Source organism: Cyrtonyx montezumae, unplaced genomic scaffold (assembly GCF_038088225.1).
Source record: "Cyrtonyx montezumae isolate F1298 unplaced genomic scaffold, pur_monq_1.0 scaffold_17, whole genome shotgun sequence".
In the NCBI taxonomy this organism is placed as follows: domain Eukaryota; kingdom Metazoa; phylum Chordata; class Aves; order Galliformes; family Odontophoridae; genus Cyrtonyx; species Cyrtonyx montezumae.
Window position 1 is genome coordinate 11174441 of NW_027071903.1, and position 19283 is coordinate 11193723.

The 19283-nt window shown below is 38.4% G+C and overlaps 1 long non-coding RNA gene across 1 annotated transcript; it reads left to right on the forward strand.

Moving 5' to 3' along the window:
* Window positions 1–276: 276 nt before the first annotated feature.
* On the forward strand, window positions 277–2035 carry LOC136047196 (uncharacterized). The gene is made up of 2 exons (XR_010622059.1): window positions 277–351; window positions 1505–2035. It is a non-coding gene; the product is annotated as an uncharacterized LOC136047196 (long non-coding RNA).
* The last annotated feature ends 17248 nt before the right edge of the window (window positions 2036–19283 follow it).

Genomic DNA, 19283 nt, shown 5'->3' on the forward strand with positions numbered 1-19283 from the left:
TTTAAGAACATTTCCGTATTTCAACACAAAATGCATTAGAGCCTTTGAATGAAAGGCTTTATAAAAATGTAAATGCACTCCACAATAATTACAGTGACAATAGATTTTGTTTTCAGCAGCCTTATGAGTACACGGCCTTACAGCTCTGCGTTTGTAGCAGGGCTGGTTTCACAGCCACGTTGGTTTGTGCAGCAGTTTAAAGACAAACAGGAAAGCGAGGTCTTTGACCAGAGAGGCTGACAATTTAAATAAGGCTGAGAATGCGACAGTACTGTTCAGTGGGTAGGAAGGGCAGCAACACACAAGAAGCAAGGGGAAGTGAGCATGTGGGAGCATTTTGAAGGAATCCAGGTGAGCACACGATTGGTTTGTTTAATTTTTACTTTGAGGAGTGCCACATTTGGGTGCGAATCCCCAGAGAGAGCAACAAAGCAAAACTTCTGGCTTGGAACAGAACACAGTACAGAGAGAGGACAGGAAGAGCATCTGATAGAAAATGCATGGAGAGGGAGGATCAGAAATAACAGCTTTTTTCTCCCAGGGTTGGATGCATCCTACATAGAAAGTGGCATTGGGCATGCGTTTGTGTGAGGGACAGAGATGGTCAGCATTTGGGGCAGTACAAGTGAATAATGAAGTCTGTACAATTATTGCAACAGCCTTCTAGAGAAATCATAGCACATAGCTCTTGGAGAGCCAGGTTGAGGTGGCTGTTGCTCATGTAGGGAGTCATTGCTATCATTTCCTGTGGGTCTAGGAGGGAAATTATCTGCTGCAGTAAATTCACAAGCTTAGTATTTGTGGCCACTGTGTCTAAAGGTTAATGTTTCCTTGCCTGACTGAATCAAGTTCACCAGTTGCCCATTACCTATTTTTATGGCCTTACTCATGTTTGATTTCAGCAGATTTTGAGTAATCTCATTCTCTGAATGTTAAATTAAAGCCACGTCTGCAAAAGGTTACTTTTTCTTACTGCAGAACAAAGCAGTTTCATGACTATTTTTCCTTTTGTGGCACGCTGGGTCAGTGAGGGCTCATTCAGGCAGCACAGTCTGCAGGCATGGCTATCCTCTCAGCGAGGCCTGGCAAGGAGGGGACTCAGGGCCTTGCAGCACAGAGCCAGCCCCTCGTGGGGCAGGTGGCTGCGTGCAGTGCAAGGCTGCTCCTGATGCAGGTGAACAGAGCCTGAAAACTTTCAGGGAGAGGGGAGAAAGGATGAGTCACTTATCTGAACCCACCTCCAAAAGCTAGAATCACGTGGCAAAATTTTTTAAAAGCATTTTCTAATCCAGATGCTCAATAATACTCCACAAAGATTTGCTTTCCTCTAAATAGTCCACAACATTTGAACGAAGGTATCTTTTATGCAGTTGCCTGAAAATGAGAGTAAAATCCTGAAATTCTTTAAAATGATTCACTATTGTGTAGCTGTGCCGCTACTCAGAGCAACTAATTGCATAATTTAGCCATAAATCCAACCTGAACAATGTCTTTCTGTTGAAAGTTCACCTTTCTGTCAAGTTGGCAGCGAGTTAACCCTAATGATTTGAACCTGTGTTTGCAACGTTGTGCCTGAGCCCGGCCATGGAGAGCAGCTGCATGGGACGCAGCTGGAAGTGTTAACCATGGATGTCCCATTCGAGAGCACAGCTCTGCGACTTCTATGCTGAACTACCAACTTGCTCCACAGATGCCAAAAAGAGAAGGCCTAAACTTTTCTCATAAAAGGCTGCAAGGCCACGCCAAGTCCAAGCAAGCAAAGAATGAATCAGTGAGGATGAGGAGGTGCAGCGCACGAGGCAGAAAGAAGCCTGAGAGGCAGAGGCAGCAGGCTATTTCTCTTTGTTATCAAGTGAAATGACTCCACAAATATGACAATAAATCACTGCAGGAATCAATCTGAGTGGAGGCAACTGCTCCATGCTGATAATGCATCAATCAATATTTAATGTTTACACTTTAATTAATCTGCACGTAGGAAGCATTCTTTCAGTGACAAAAAAGTGATGAGAAATAAAACACCTTTTATATCAAACAGCGACGAATGGCTGCCTATCTGTTAGGCTTTGATTGGGCCCTCAATTGATCATTGCAGCCTTTTTCGATTGCGCTGGTGTACAATGTCACATTTGGGTATAAAACAAACACAGGGGCAGTGAAGGAAGGAGGGGGAGCTTCTGAATCTGCTTTTGAGTGATTACAACTTTATCAGAACAAAGAAAGACTGATAGCAAAGTATGAATTCTTTGAAAACACCGGATAGAAGGCAAAGAAAATAAAGGATTCTCAACATCTGCATCGATGGCACCTATCTGAACAGATTACCGTGTATTACAATTATTAATACCTACTAAGGCTTTGAACAGAAAAACAATTCAGATGTTGACTGGCAAAACTGGCTTCCCTTATCGGAGCCCCTGCTGGAGATGAACCATTTTGGTGTTATTCTGTACAGAAGCAAAGTGCTAGGTGTGCTATGGACACAGGAGATAGCACTGCTCCTGCTGCAAAGTATCCACCCAGAGCTCTGTTTAACCCTTGTAAACTCCTGTTTCTTCTTCTTTTTAAAGGACCTGATTCACTGTTCATTGATGTCAACAGAATGACTTCTATTGACTTCAGTGGGCATTGCATTAGTCCATAGATGAATGGTATTGAAAGGCACAGTGATGAAAGACAAATGAAAAGACAGTCATGTGAGACCAGTAACATTCAATTATTTCTTTAAAAAAGGAATCTAAAGCAATATATGCTCCATACATAACCAAAAGTTTCCTATGCTTACTTTTAAAATAATTGCTGGAAATGTACAAGCTTTTTGTTTAATAAATACAATATTATCTATTTAAAAAACACAGAGTTTAGCTTTACATAGCTTAGCTCAATTTAAGTGATGAGAGGTATGAAAAAGGGTACAAAACAGCAGGGTAGAACCCAGGGAATTCTTACTGTATTCTATATGCTACTTTGAACTTATTTTGCAAGGCCTGACTTAAAGTTAGGATTGTGTAAAGGACAAAGGCAAAGGCAAATCATTTTAAGCTTTTTCACTGAAAAACATTTGCTGTTTTACTAGTCAATAAATAGGAGGATTCTACTTATGATCTAATGACAACAAGTTGCCAAAATTCCTGCCCAACTTTGCAGCTTCCCAGCTTAAGATGCTGTGATTGCTGGCTAAGCCAATGTGTGAACAAAAATGGAAATAATACTAAGATATAAATTATATACTAGAATAAATTTGAAAACATTAATCCTCAATCCTACACAGAGTGGATGATGTTTTTCTGAGACTCCCAGTTCTACAGGCACTCAGAAATGCACTCCTAGGGCTGGTGGCAGTTCAGATACCAACACTCTGAGACAGCAAAGTATTCAAAGCATGAATGACATCAGAAGGCTTCCATTTACTGGTCAAAAAGCTTTAAAACATAACAGCATACAAAAATTGGGGAAGTGTTCACAGAGGAAATGAAAGAAGATTAATATGATATTTAAAATGCAGCAATAGAGCAATGCCCCAAAACTAAAGCAAGCCTTCTTACTTCTGATGTTTGCTGATCATTCCTACTTACAGATTTTTTCCCACAGAACTTTGTATTTGAAGAAAGAAAAAGCTAAGGTTTCGTTAGCTCCATAAAAATGGAATGAATGCATTCTCCCTAAAATCCATAAATAGCTTTTCAGCAGATTTTAACATGCGCACACACATCCACACAAAGAGTTGAGTCTGCAGTTTATCTTTTCCATACAGACTTCTTCCCCCTTCTGTGCAAATCAGATGAACAAGCTAAAAAGAAAAGGGCAAAGTCAAAGGAGAGGAATGCCCCATTGTAATGCATGGTCAACTGCAAATATTTATAGAAAAGATGCACATCGGGATCACCCCAGGACAGCTTTAACGTGCAGAGTTAATGTTTATGGAACAAAATCAACTTACTGAATGTGAAGTCTTGATTTCCCTCATATGCACCCAAATTAAATTCACACACACACAATTATTACTCATTTGATAGAATCTTGATGGAACAATGCAATGCAAATACATTTTCTTAATGCTGTCACTGGTAGGCAGAAAAGCTCACAGTTGTATTTTCTGATGGTTTTTTTCTCCAGTCATATACAGCTTTTTACTGCACACAGGAGGAATAGAAGTATAATGTGGTGAACCAAATCCCAGCTCCAGTGAGCTGTGTGGTTTGCTCTAGAGCAGCAATCCTGACATGCAGGGAGGTAAGTCCCTTGCTCTGATTTTAAAGCCCCTTAGGTGACTTGTGAGGAGGACTTCATAACACTCAGACATTTCAGCTAGCAAAGACTATGTCACCCAGTGTGGCAGGGCTGCAGTGAGCACATAGGTCTATCACCAGATCAGGCTGCAAAGCCCAAGCATTAGTGCCCTCTCTCAACATCTCCTGTGGGTGCAGTTGCTGACATCAGCCCAAGAACTTCCACCCCAGTTGCATAAGGAGCACCCAGTGGGGTGTAGAAGTACTGATCCCTGCTTGGCACTAGGGCTTAGGCTACTTTTCCTCCTCAGTCTTGTCACAGCTGTCTGCTGGATTTAAAAAAACAAAAAAAGAAAGAGACTGATGTGTACTAAAAAGAATTGGAAGACTAATAATTCATTAACCTGACAAACGAAATGTAAGTCTTATCGATCAAGAGTAAAACTTCTTGGTTATAAAGGAAGCATATATTATTCTGACAGTATTTTCACAAGACAAACTGAAGTTTCAGGGAGGCAACCAATTTGATTCAAATAAGTGTCTCTCTTCAGAAACATTCACTATTAACAGTTGTCAGGTACAGGTTGGTGGGGTAGTGCTACTACCCCCATCTTTACAGATGGAGAACTGCGCAACAGCAAGAAAGGGGGGACTGAAACACTCATTTTCTGACTGCTGCTTCTATGGAAAATCCCAAGCAAAAATCTGACTCCTGGTCACTGAATCACGCCTCTGCTAAATGCCAACATGGAAAGATGCATGTCACCACACACACAAAAGACAATCTCCTCTCCCTCCTTCATTGCTAGCACTGAAAAGCCAAGGGCTTATTGTGCAGCTAATGAGAATGAATACACTTGCAGCTGGCCTTCCACCACCTGTAGAAAGCAAAAGTCAGCCAAAAAACCTATGAGACTCTCCAGTTGTGATGAATGGATGGAAACCAAGAGCATGGCTTGGATTCAAGTCCCAGCCTAATAGCAGTGCAGCACCAGTGCCAATAGACCCACTTAAAAGCAGAGGGTTCAGAGGCAGTGTCTGGCATTTCATGATGGTAAAATATACAAGGGCAGGCATCAATTTACCTTGGTTAGTTATGTTTTAGTTATGTTGCATTTTGGTGCCCAAAGGCATGATTTATAATTCTAATAATAAAATGTATTATAAAGTATAAGCCAAGCACATGCAGGTTCTAATTCTATTTCCTCTCAGAGGAAAGAGCTAAGCTGTTAAGCTCCAGGTTCTTTCAACATTTCCTATTCGCAACAAGCACAAAAATCTGAAAGCAGCAACTGCATGACTTCTACATAGTTCATGGAGAGTGAGTTAAATGACTTCCTGCATACATATATACACACGAGGGGTGATCTGAAAGTAACGCCTCCTATTTCGTTTTGTTGGCCCACAGTGTCAGAGGTGGATGTTAGTGGGATGGCAGTAGAGGTTGAACCTTCCCACTGATATTTCATTCCATTTTGTTGCTGTGCAAAAGATGGCAGCAGAGAGGCAGTCTGACAGAATGGTGTCTGCCATGGAAGTGCAGATGAAGCAAAGGTGTATCATCAAATTCCTCCATGCAGAAAAAAATAGCATCCACTGGCATTCAGTAATGCTTGCTGAATGTTTTTGGAAACCAACCAGGGATGTCAGCACAGGGAAGTGGTGGGTAGTACATTTCAGCAATGGCAACAGCAACATGAAAGACAAGCCACATTCTGAATCTGAATCTGCCATGCAGATTTTTATGAGCATGGCTCATGCTCATTGTTGGTGAAAATGCATAGCTAATAGTAGTGACTATGTTGAAAAGTAGTGTTTTGTAGCTGACAGTTTGCTCTATCAAATAGTGTTACTGCACACTTTGTTGTAGTTTCTACGCTAATAAGTAGGAGGCACTACTTTCAGAGTGACCTGTGTATGTATTTAACCCTCAAAAGATGTTTCTGAAAGCTCACCATCACAGCTGTCACAATGCCTGGTGTTCAGGTAAGCTGAAGTTAGAGAGAAACAAATCAGTCTAGTTCAGACACCCCTTCCACCACACGAAAATTATCAAGCTTAAGCCTGTGGGACTGTACTTATCCTTAACAGAAAGGAAATCCAGGTCAGCTGAGGGACGTCCCCAGTCCCTAGGGATGGAGAAAATCCTGCTGCACTTGCGGGACATTGAGCAGTGTGAGAAGCACAGCGCTGCCCGATGCTGGAGGGGAGGGCAAAGGCTATCACTTCCAGCAAACCCATATCTTGTGTTTTTTGGGCAGTACTGCCATCCCCACCAGATTTCATGGTCCTTCTGAACTGGAAGAAATTTAGGGTACCTAGGTATTTATCCTATGTATTTTTAATGAGAATAGCAATGCAACAGAGAATTCTTTCAACTGTTTTCATAAATTCAATAGAGAATACCCACCCGTGGTCTCTCTTAGACAAGACAAGATGTGCCTGATGTTGCATTTGCTTTGTTTCCCAGACATCTTTTGTTTTCTGGCCTTCACATTCTTTATTAATTTTAATTGGGTAAATACTGAGCCTTCACAAAGGCACTGGAGACTGGGTGCGGTTTATGTCTTGCCAACTGCCCATCTGCTTTTCGGAAGGTCCTGCAGGCTGGTGACATGAGTAATAATGCCTGTACATGGGAAGGTCTGGGAGGTGGGGAGGATGCTAACCAGAGCAGGAGGAAGTCAGATGGAAAGAATAAAACCAGATAAGACAGGAGGTTTAGATGGCCTCAGTACCCTGTCAGTCTATTTGTTTTTGCTGTGACATATATCCCAAGTCTCATGTAATATGGGATGGTCGTGATAACAGCAGCACCTAGCTTACGTGGACTGACATAGGAACTGCATACTAAGGATGAAAAGGAAGTTAGAGGCAGAGTTTTGCCAGAATAACTAGATGCTTCCTGTTGCACTGAATTAGACAAACCAGCACAACTCATGAATTAAATCCAGCAGATTGTGCAAGTCAGATATAAGTCCCTGTATATGAAGTCAGATTAGCTAAACTAATGTAATCAGAAGTACAAATGACTCCTTGTAACTCTGCCACATTTAAGTGTCAGATTAAAACTCTAAAGCCAGCGTGGTTATGTTAATGCAGTGGAATATGTTTATAAATAAGAATTCTATCAGTCATAAAATTTTTCCTATTGAATTTTCTTTCAACATTTTTAAGAAGCTCAAATAGTAAGGTATGGGCCCATCTCTAATTTAAAAAATAAAAAACAACAACAACATCAAGGTAATGAGTTAAAGCATTTGAGTGGCTCCTGCTCTGCTCTGGTTGTAAAACTGAGCAGTCCCACTGCTATGCTGCATTATGCCCACCCATGTTTGCAAATAAGAACTGAGAGGAATGCTCTGACTTCCTTCCTTTGCTGCTGGAGAACATGGCACTCTGTGCCACCCTGAAAGCTCTCTGGCTCTGCTGGTGAATGTACTAACTGGGACACACTGAGTACAATATAAAAACTGTGTGTTTTTATGTTGGGGGACCAAGTTTGTGTTAACAGAAAATTATGTTTAATGATTCAGTCTGTATGAACTTATTTTAAAAATACAGTGTCTAAGAGTCAGACTAGCAACTGCATTGTTAATAGACTTTACAACACAAGTATTTATGCTCTACATGTAAGTTTTAATAATAATAATAAAAAATCACTGCAGGCATTGTCACTCCAGTTTCACTGATTAATATTGATATTGACAATGAGGTGATATTGTTCATCTTATTTGAACTGAACATATAATGAAGAAGAGTTAATAAAAATATAGCTACCAAACGTACTAATGGTCCTTAAGCTTATGAAATTGTTCCTTACTCACATGAGCAGCCAGTGCCACTGATGTCAGTGGCCCAAATTCTCCACTGGTTAATCACATACCGTTACCTCCAGTAGGAGTTGTTCTCAATTTAGGATCAAAGACCACAGTTCGCTGGGGCCACTCTTTCAAGGGAGGATTGGGCCCAGACTTTTAATAAGGGGTTTGGTGGTTTACAAAGAGGTGATTAAGATCTTCCTTTGAAAAAACTCACAAATGTAGAGTTCTTCTTTTGGATTATAACAGCACAGATAGCTATAGCTGGTGGATTTCAGAGCATTAACTGCTAATCCAGGAGTGTACTGAAAGGGTTTTGTTTGTTTGTTTTGCTATTACAGTATTTAAACTTGTCAACCTTCAGCTCTCAGTCAGTCATATTTAAGGTTCTTAGCAAAATCTTTATTTAAGGAATTCAATATTTTCTCCAAGTTCTTGTTCTTTCTTTTTATATTCTCCTCATTGCCCTGAAAGTCTCTGTGAATATGTCCAAGAGTCTGAGATGTCCTGACTACATGCAAAACCTAGGGTTTGTTTCTTTGGTAACTTTTTGGGGTGGTGTTGTTTGGCCTTATCTATGGAAAAGCTTGGAATTTTTTCCTGCAAAGTCAAACCACAAAGTTTTGGAAACTAACCCGCAATATAAAAATTTCTAGTTTCCTTAAGTGACATTCAAGGATTGCTGTTTGTCAGTGACAAAAAGAAAGTACTTAGTGTAATTATTATAGCACCTCAGTAAAAATCAGATTCTAGCCGTAGGTGATTGCAGCTATAAAGTTTCCAGAATAGGAACAATGAGCCCTATGAAACTAATGAAAAAAATGGCCAACTTCCTCACTCCAAAGTCTGATTTTTACAAGGACTCCATTTCTTCCTGGTTGCCAAAAACGAACAATTTATTTGAATCTAGCTTAGGTCTCCAGGAAAACAATTTTAATGTAACATTGAATAATGTTGAACCAATGACAGTATAATTAAGTGGTTTCGAAATCCAGCAATATTTAGGTGCATTTACTGTAGCATGCTCCAGCAATGAAAATAAAGAAATCATATTCTAATGATAGCATAGTTAAAGTTAATAAATATCCAGATATATCCCTTGCTGTATCACTGAACTGTAATCAAATGAATTAGAAATCTAATGACTACTTTGACACAAACAGGTATTTAATATGCTGCAAATGTACCAGATTTTCCCCCTCAAGCATTAGCAAAATCCCCAAGAAAATTAAAATCTAGGTCATAGCTAAATTCCTTTGAAACTGGGACTTAAATAAAAAAGAGTTTAGTCATTGTAAGAATTCTTTGTGCTCTTACATTTTTATAAGGTTAAAGCTAAAAATAAGATCAAAATCTTTTTGGAGGTTGCGTTAGAAAATAAACCAGGTGTGTACAGAAAGCCATCACACCACAAACGCCTGTTAAACAGATGCTGACCAATAAAACAATTTAAGCTACTCTTCTTCGAATCAGAGAAAAGGAAATAACCGTTATGGACATTTACAGTATCACATTCTCTTAACTGACAAATTTTTCATGCTTGCTCTCTATTGTATAAGTCACTGATACTCTTCCAATGTTTTCTGAGAGGAAAAGGAATCACTGTCAGGAAAGCAGAGGAGTTAGTCACCTCTTTCTAGTTTGTGGGAGAGATCCACAGAGGTGTAATAACTATATATCAGTTATGAGAAGCGAATAAGGGAACAAGGTTTGGACACAGACCTGATGCAAAAAGTTTCCAGTAATTCCTGACATAACAACTCAAAAATTCAGAGTTTAGGTGTCAAATATCTTGCTCTCCTTAGTCAGCTATTCTGCATGGTGAGAATTAGCATTTGAACTGATCAAATGACAAAGTATCCTGTACTGATCCGAAATCTGACTACACTTAACAGGATTTAAAAAAATAACAGATAAAGAATCTGAGGAACAGTCTCTGAAAGGGCTGTGTGACTCCTTGTGTGACAAGCTTCTCTGGCACTTTAAGGATGGTCATTTCTACATTTCTTCCAATTGTACAAATTTAATTTGCTCTTTTTGTTTTGTTGCCTTTTTTTTTTTTTTTTTTTGAAACCACACAATTGCTGGAAAAAGGAATTAGGTGTGTAGGGTTACTAAACGTGGCATTCACCTACTGCTCCTACACAGAAAATGCAGCACTGAAAAAAAAACACCAAAGCTGATTAATACGAAAGGCAGCTAACCTAAAAACTGAAACTTGAACTGAGTGGTGTGTGCTAATCTTTCTCAAATACACTTATGAAAGCCCATTGTCATTGCTATGCAGTGAGTGTTCATGTGAAGGATAGCTCTCCATTCTGAGCAAACCAGTAATAAACAAAGAATGTTGTCCCCACTGTTAATTTTCAGATTCTCCTGTCCATCTTCAGCTACTTGAATGGCAAACACTTCACAACCTGGGGTCATTTGTGATAAACTTTGATAAAAGCCGCCATTCATCCCCGGTGATTTCCTTAATCCTCAAGTTGTTTGTAAGGGAAAGACTGAAATTCTGTGTAATTTGCTCTACTTGGTCTACAGTCAAAATAATACATTACCACATTAATAAAATACTTGCCTGATCAAAATCTTAATAGCCAGTTTTAGTCTTGCCACTGTTTATTGATGTGTGTTTGCCAGCCTATCTAAGACAAGGGAAATCTTAATAGCTGTGGCCACTCATTAGCAAAGAACCATGGAGTCCTAATCCCATAAAGATATTAAACTATTTTTCCTTACAACAGCAACAAATGGATGGAATTCTCATTACTTATTAAGATGTGGTACATTCTTTGCATATTGAGTTTCTTCTTATACTTTGAACTCTTATCCCTCATCATTCTATTTCTGAGGCTAAGATCAAAGTAGATCAGCCTTACAGAGCTACAGATGAGTGGCCGCCTTTCAGAGAATATTAATGCCCTCTTGAAGAGCAAAGCTGGGAAGTAGGTGTAATCCCCTAAAGAGTGAGCCCTGGGAGCCTGGTAATGCTGAACAACTGTAGCATACTCGATGGATCAGCTGTTGAGAGCAGCCTTGTTGAGGTGGAGCTGCTTCTCCAAGTTTAACAACACAGCCCAAACCTTCAAGCAAGAGTGAGACAAAGGCTTTTTTGGAACCAGTTCTGGCGGACTGGCACAGAGCAATGTGTTTTATAGCAGGAAAATGTGTGACCAATTTTGTATTTTGTATTGCAAAATGTTCTGGCTCTTCTGCTTCAGACTTGTGATTCGTTCAGCTCTAGTTTTTGTGCTTTGCTCTCTCACCTACTTGGGACAGGGTGCTATTGATGAGCAGGTGAGTACAGGGCAGGACAGTGTCCCTTTCAACCTCCCAACTCCAGCAGTGATCCTGCCATACCAGCTTTCCTTTCTGCCTTCAGATTGCTTGCAAGCCTTTCAAAGAAGAGTTACTTTAGACCCTTGTTAAAGCTAAGGGTAAACATGCTAAGTACTAAGACATTCAGTGGGCAGCATTATATGAAAAGAAGAAATGTTATATTCATTACAGAGGAAAATATAGTAATAAAAAGTATTACCTGTATTTATAGCCCTCGTAACCTAATTTTTGTGACAAAGCAAAGAAGTAAAAACATTCCTTTCTGCCTTTCAGTGACCCCTATAAGAAACCCCCCATGGAGTCATTTAGGATAGTAATTTCACTGAAAATACATACATTACTTTTCTTGCTGTTCTTAAATTAATAATCCTTACCAAAGGTAAGTCCAAAAGTTTTTAAAAACATTTGGAAAAGCACCCTCAAATTAGTCAGCAATTAAAAGAAACAGTAAGTTAAAAGACATTTTCTACAACATGAAAACGTGACAGAACATGGAGCTGTGTTGTTCAAATGTTAAAACTGTATATAAAATACCCCTTCAATATATGCTGCCAGTAAAAACCACGGCAAAGCAGGTCATTAAAATGTCAGACTTGGGGTAGAGTGGAAAAAATGCTGTGTTTAAAAGTAAACATGTAGACCTCCTATAATTATTTCCCCTTAAAGATAAATGTTCAAAAATAAAAATAAAAAATAAAAACCAAAGAACACTTTCTCCCTAACTCTGCATCATCAGGATGAAAAGTCTAAATCCAGTCCTAACTCTGTTCAAAAGTGAATCTAGGAAGATAGGGTATTTATGTAGTCTCTGGATGTCAGCTTCAAGTATGAAATGTCATTTTCCTTTATCCAGTTTTTCTAAAGTAGGAACAGAGGGGTGTGTTCAAGCTATTAATTTCTGTGTCATTTCTGCTAAGGCTGAATATGGACAACAGCAGCATTAAAAAACCTGGGAGCCCCATGGTCAACAGGGGCAGGCTTGGAAAGATACTGAAGGGCTTGCACTGACCTGCAGAAAGACTTTCACATTGCTAGTGTGCTGATGTTTGTGTCCAAATGCAGGATTTTATCACTGCTGTCAAGAGCTCAGGATAGAAAACTGCTCAATCCCTTCTCCTCATATGAACTAGGAGTGCCTGCTGGATCTGGTAGATGATTTGGTTAGCGTAAAAGGAGACCCAGCACTAGTTGTGAGGGAGCTGGGAGCCATGCTTAGCTGAATTCATTTGTTTTGCAGTCCAATACAGATAAATCAGAATAGTAAAAGGAAAATCAGTCTGTATCTTGAGATATGAAGTATACTGCTGTACTGATAATAATAATAAAAAAGGTTGTATTCTGCAGTTACTTTTCCTATTTCCAGAGCTTTTTGAGCCAGTAACAAAGACTGATGAGTCAGAAGGATATCAATCTCATTCCAGTTTTGTTTCCCTCCTACTGGAAAAAACGCATCATGGCACTGAAGAAGAAACGGTCCATCTCATTAATTTTGTGTATTTTAAGCAAAGTGCCTACGTAAGAAGTCAGTATAATATCTGCACTGTGTCTTTTACTGAGCTGAATTCCTAAACTGTGTCTGAAAGGTGGCAGTGCCCTAGTAACAGTCCTGTCCGGCAGGAACAATTCCACATTAATTGAGCAAGTGTATAATTGTACAATACTGTTGATGCACACACTGTTATTCCAGATTAACTGTTTTAACAACAACAAAAAAAAGTAGACAGCTCATAAAACTAAGATTAATTTAATGATTAGAAAATAAAAAGCTTATAACGTGAATTTCTATGCTAAAATCCATTCCCAGGCAGTTTCTAAGACTCCCTCTGATGTCTATGCAAGCATACAGGTATCTGATTTTGTCCTGTAACATCTCCATATCTCCATTGCCTAAAACTAACAAATACCACCACTGAAAGAACAGGCTGTCAGCTTTACAATCAGTGATTAAAACCAACATTCCTCCGCTTTCCATCTGATAAGAACAGAGCTTAAACAGGCAGAGACAATGGGGAAACACAAAGGAGCACAGAGAGATTCAACATTTATTTAACTATTCATTTGTGTTTAAACTAGTTTCTGCAATGCAAATATTTTGAAGATAGAAAAGAAGCCTGTAATCATTGTTTAGAACACATTATAATCAGATCACGGAAGAATATTCATCTTCATACTTTAGCTTTTTTTTCTAGTTTCCAGTATAGGATAATCAAATGTGTCAGAAGAAAACAAAGCACTGGACTAAGTTTTAGTCTCACTGAGTTCACTCAGCAGGAAAACAAAGACTTGCATCTTTCAGACATCTGTGGTTTGTCAGCTGTTAATATCGGATATATTATGATCAATATATACTCAGTATATATGGTCAGCATTTTTCAGCCTACAATAGCAACTCTATTATAAAAGCAAGAGCAGACAGTATATATATTATTTGCCTGCTCTGTGGGTTTAATTCTGTGATAAAAAGGAATAATACTTAAACAATAATAAAAAGATGATAACTGACTAGGCATAAATAACAAGTAAAAAGTCACATTTTTTTGAACGAATTTTGAGCCAAGAAAGTGGCCATTTTGATTCAGTAATAGGAGCTGAAAGCCAGACTTAATGTGTTGGCGAACCGTGGCTTGTGATCTATGGCTTTAATGAGGACAGCACAGCACACCATGCACCCAGAGAGCTGCTACTTAATTGAAATCGGAGGTTCGAACCCCATTTCCTTTCCTGTTATCTACAAATAACCAGGACGATGGTTTTGATTCAGTAAGATTTACTAGTCTTATGGTACTTCTGGAAGTTCCCTTAAAAATATTCAAAAGTGTTATTTGTACCTTTGTTCTTTATGTACAATCTTCTTCCATCAATAATGACAGCATCAGAGCTGGGAAACAGGTTTCATTTTGGGTTCTTCAACCTAGATTAAAAAAAAATAAAGGAATATATTTCTAAGGAAGAGCTACTTGCAGTTTATTGTGAGGATGTCAAAAGCTGGTTCCTCACTGACTTATTATATGATTTCCGTTACTCTCTTCCTTGCTATAACCAGCAGCCAATTCTCCATTACCAAAGTAAGGAAATAAAGATGTAGTATGAAACTGCACTCATTGATTATTTCTTAGATTACAAGATCTTCAAAGAGTTACGCTAGATAGTCTGAATTCCTGTTCCATATTCCAAGGAAATCCCTTAGAAAGATGCTATTCATTTGATTGCTAAGGAGTCTAAGGCAACATATGTTCGGACCTGAAATAATCTGCAACAACTTAAGATAACAAAGCATCTAAATGACTGTGCTTTTTTCTATTTTCTTTATTTTGAATTTCCTTGTCTGTTCTATTTCTCCTCTGTTCTCTCTTACCACCATGCAAACACACTGGTACTCCCACCACCTTCCCCCATTGCCCAAATCCACGTTCCCCATTCTCAGTCTCGTCCTCTGGAATGTTACTCCTGTTCAATGTCCAGAAAGCCCTGGCATGAACTCTTCTCACTGTCTTGCTTGCCTTTAGCTCTTAAATCCCATTCTGATCAACTTGGAAGACAGTGGGACTATTTGTTTAACTGACATATATGCAAACTGGCATTGCCACTGGATCAAGGAATCCCATCTAATTTGCCAGCACTTATTTTCCCAGTGTTATCCCCGTACTGTAGAAGAGCAGAAATTCCCACTGCAATGTGATGGACTGATACAGCAATTCATCACTTAAATACACTGTTTAAATAAATAAATAAATATTTGCTGTTGCACGGTTAGGCAATGGAGGACACCTGCAGCTCAGCAGCCTTTTAACCCAGCACAGTAACTCCAGAGTAACTTGCCCACCAACAGCCACAAGTACCCCGGTTGATTTACCCCAATTACAGAAAGGGAAAGATAGTTGATAATACGACAGAGCTGGTCAGCCTTCAGCAATGGGAGTTTCGTGCTTCTACCAATGGATGGTGACAAAAATGCCAGTCAAAAGAGCTGCTTACAGATGTAACACTTGGCATCACAAAAGGTGGCGTGAAAACAAAAGTCCAGATTGCCTGAAGCGCTTCAGAAAACGTGCACATGATCGCTTTTGCCAAAGGACACGTGGCATTCTATCTCTACCATCAGTGATACGTGCTGTTCATGGAAGCATCTTTAATCGGCACAGCTGAATGTGGAAAAGTGGGCTGCCTCACCTTTGCTTTCCCATCCGTGTTAACTCGGCCGTTGTCTCTCTTTGCTGAAACAACAGACGATGCCATGCACTTCTTTGTCCCGCAAACTGCTCAACAACTTAAAGCACTACGCTGAGGTTCAGACCTACATATACCTTCCACTTGCTTCTTGCCCTCAGTCAGGGAGGACGCTTTATAAGAAATAGAATGACCTGATTTACCTTCATTTCTGTTATCAGTATGGCACTGAAGTTTGAAGTCAGTATTTTGAGCAACAGTTAGGAATCTAGCAGCTTTTCTGCATGAGCTATCATCACTCTCTGCACTGCCTGAGCGACCCAGTTAAAAAATAACCCAGAAGAACGAGAAAAAAAATATTTTCCTGTCAGATTAGTTTGAGTCCAGCTCTCTGTGTCTGTGCAAATGCTTCTGTTGGAACAAGGCAAGAGGAGCAGCAGGGGCCGAAGCTGCTGCAGAAATGTAAGAGTAGCCACATTCCTTGATATTTGAGCAGACGGACAGCCTGACTTAAAGTAAAATGTTTTTAGGTGGATTCGAACATTTATTTTTATCATCATTTCTTTCACAATCAGAATAGAACTGACCCATGGAAATGGTGCTTTTTTCCGCTGGATCTGTTCACACAATGCTTTATGTTGGAAGTTCATTTCTCTCTTAGTCATGTTTTCAGTTTTTCTTTAGCAGATGTTTACAATTACTCCTTAAAATGTTTCCATTTTCTGCGATCATTGAATGTGAATGAGGTGACATTTTTAAAAATAATTGTAGCTTTTTCTGGCCAGGAACCATGTTGTTAGATTCAAATGGTCTTTGTCTTTTAAACTGTGGTAAAGGTCTTATATCTTTGTAACGGCAGCATCTGCACTAGTCTGCCTATCTTTTTTTTTGCCTAAGTCAAAGTGCTATTTGTCATTATCTGAATGTAACTTGTATCTGGGAATCAGATGTGTATGTCTTTTTATTTAACCTTAAATACTAATGTACTTAAGAATTGCTTGGAGGACTGCACAACAAATGGTACTGCAGTAGTAGCCCTTTTCTGAAAAGTGAAAGAAAGTTTCTTTGCTTTTCTTTCAATCACTTTTTTCATTTGTTTTTATTGACCACAATTTAGATCAAAGTTTTCACAAATAATGGCCACGTTGCCAACACCTGCAATTACAGTGCAATGTTTGTAATGCTTCAGACTTGCTTCAAGGCCAGTCCTAGGAGTCATGCAAATTTTTGAGAGCTCATCTGTTTCTTCTTTTTCTCCTTTTGTTCTGAAAAGTTTATCTGCAGTTGCAGAAGAAAATATTACACTGGTCCTACTTTAACCATGAAGGCTCAAAAAAAGTGTCACATCTATATTTTAAAAGATGGTGTTTTTTTTTAACGAGAGTCTCGTGACTTTTGGAGTGCTGACTCATGATTTCTGCATGCTTGACATCAGCAATACCACAACTGAGAGAAAATCTTTGTGAAAGATTCCTTTCCAGTTCTCTTGAGACAAAGGAATCCTCCAGGAAAAAAAACAGAGAAACAACTGTTTCTTATTCATGATAGTTCTCACTTAAAAACAAGCTGAAAAAGCTACTTTAAAATGAACCATCTGAAATATCTGCCAAATCATTCATGCCTGTTTTCTGCACCATAGAGACTAAAAAAATAAAAACAAAAAAGGTAAAAACACTTCCTTCTCCACTTTGTTAGGACGCTATTCAATTCCATAAGTATGAAAATGAATCCTCAAGTATAATTTCATGTTTTTCAACAAACAGCTTTTAATATGGCAGATTAATCACTCCTTCTTATCAACCAAGAAATCTGTCACTAGAGACACACAGTGACTTCTTCAATAATGATTACAAGTTATTTTTAATTATACTGTTTTTTTACGCTTTTATAGAAGCAATGTAACAATTTTATTATTATATTCCTTCTGATTAATTAAAATATGTCTCCTTTAGTAGGAAAAAAGTACTCTGGGAGAAGCAAAGAACTCACTAAAAAAAAACAACTACAAAAAACAAGCCAGAGCCTTTTACTATTAAATGAGAACTCTTCCCCATAAGTTAATGCAATTTTGTTGAAGCACACTTAAAGCTGATCCATGTCCTCAAGCCTCTGTTTGCTGAATTTAAATTGAATATTGTGAATATTTCTATATTCACAATTGCTGATAATTCAGGAGATAATCAATAGCTGTCCTTGACACTGCTGACAGCAGTGATAGTGGGAATATAATAACTTATCATACTACAAGCAAAAATTTGATTCTGGAACTAGCTGCTTTAGTAATCAGGACTAGAATCCTTTATCAGGCAAAACTTTCTGTTAATTCCAGATAGTTTCTCTGCATTAAAACTCCAGGATAAATTGCTTGTGGGTGGGATAAAAATGATCGGTATGTGCCTGTATTAGAATAAACACTTTTGGCAGAAAGTCTTTCAGAGGCAAATCAGGTCAAAGGATGATTTACAAAACTGTCATTGTCATATGGCATTAATTTGATAGCTCATTTCAATTGACATCTGTGAGAAACAGTTGGACGTGCCGCTTTCCTTCCATTAACCAGACTTTCTAATTAATTATACAAAACTGAAAACAAATAAAATTAGACTGAAAAGTAAAACTATACTCAAGCGAAGGCATACCTTATCCTGAAAAACTCATATTGTAGCTATGTCTAAGTCTGTATTTTGTTATGACTCACCTTCGAATAGCTGTTTTTTATTAATATGGGAGGAATCATGAAAAAAAAACAACATTGGAATCATCATTCATCAAGTGCTGCTCAGCATATAATATGAAACCTTCCTCTGCACACACCATGGATCACTCCTTTTTTTCCATTCATTTACTTTAAAAACATAAACAAAACTACTACTACCCCTAATATTTATAATATCATCAGTACCTCAAAAGTACTATTACTTCCTCACCATCAGTCTTTCAGAAGAGGCACTGATATCAGAGAAAATTCAAGTGTCTTTTTCACGAAGTTGGATCACCTTTAATGTGGACTACGGAATATGTTATTTGACCTATGCTATACCAGCCCTGTAACTGATCACATAACTCATGCTGTGTCTCTAAACATCAGTAAGCATAAAACCCGTTTAAGAATCCCAGAGCATCGCATCATAACAGCTCCCTAATAATATCATCTCTTATCTGTAGTAACTTTTTATAACCACTTATTTACCTGGAAGCTATCTTTTTTTTTTTTTTTTTTGTTAAATTTGATATCATATTTTTGTTCTCATTAGAAATGTAGAAATATATCTGAATAGAAAATATTCCTTCTTTATTTTGTCTTATCATTTTGCAAGGACAAAACAAGCTTCAACTATAACAATGCCAGATAAATGTGGTGTTTTCTAAGAGATGTATATAAATGAGATGATGTTGTACTATTTGATCAAGATGAAGAAAATAATTTCCTTATGACACTGTGTCTAGATGTGACTTCCTTATGTGAGATTTTTTGGGGCTATTCTGCCTCAAAATCAAAATCCTATTATAAGACTGAAAGCCATCAGTGTTTCCCCTCTTCCTATCTCAACTTCTCAGAGAGAGGAGCAATTATTTCTGCTTATATATAACTTTGTGAAAAGAATTAAAATTACTCACATGTTTAGTATTGTTTCTGGAAAGGACTCTGTGCCTGAAATCAGGATAACTCTGGAACTTAAGGAAAAAAGAAAGTAATACGAGTTCTTGGCCATACAGATTGTTGTTG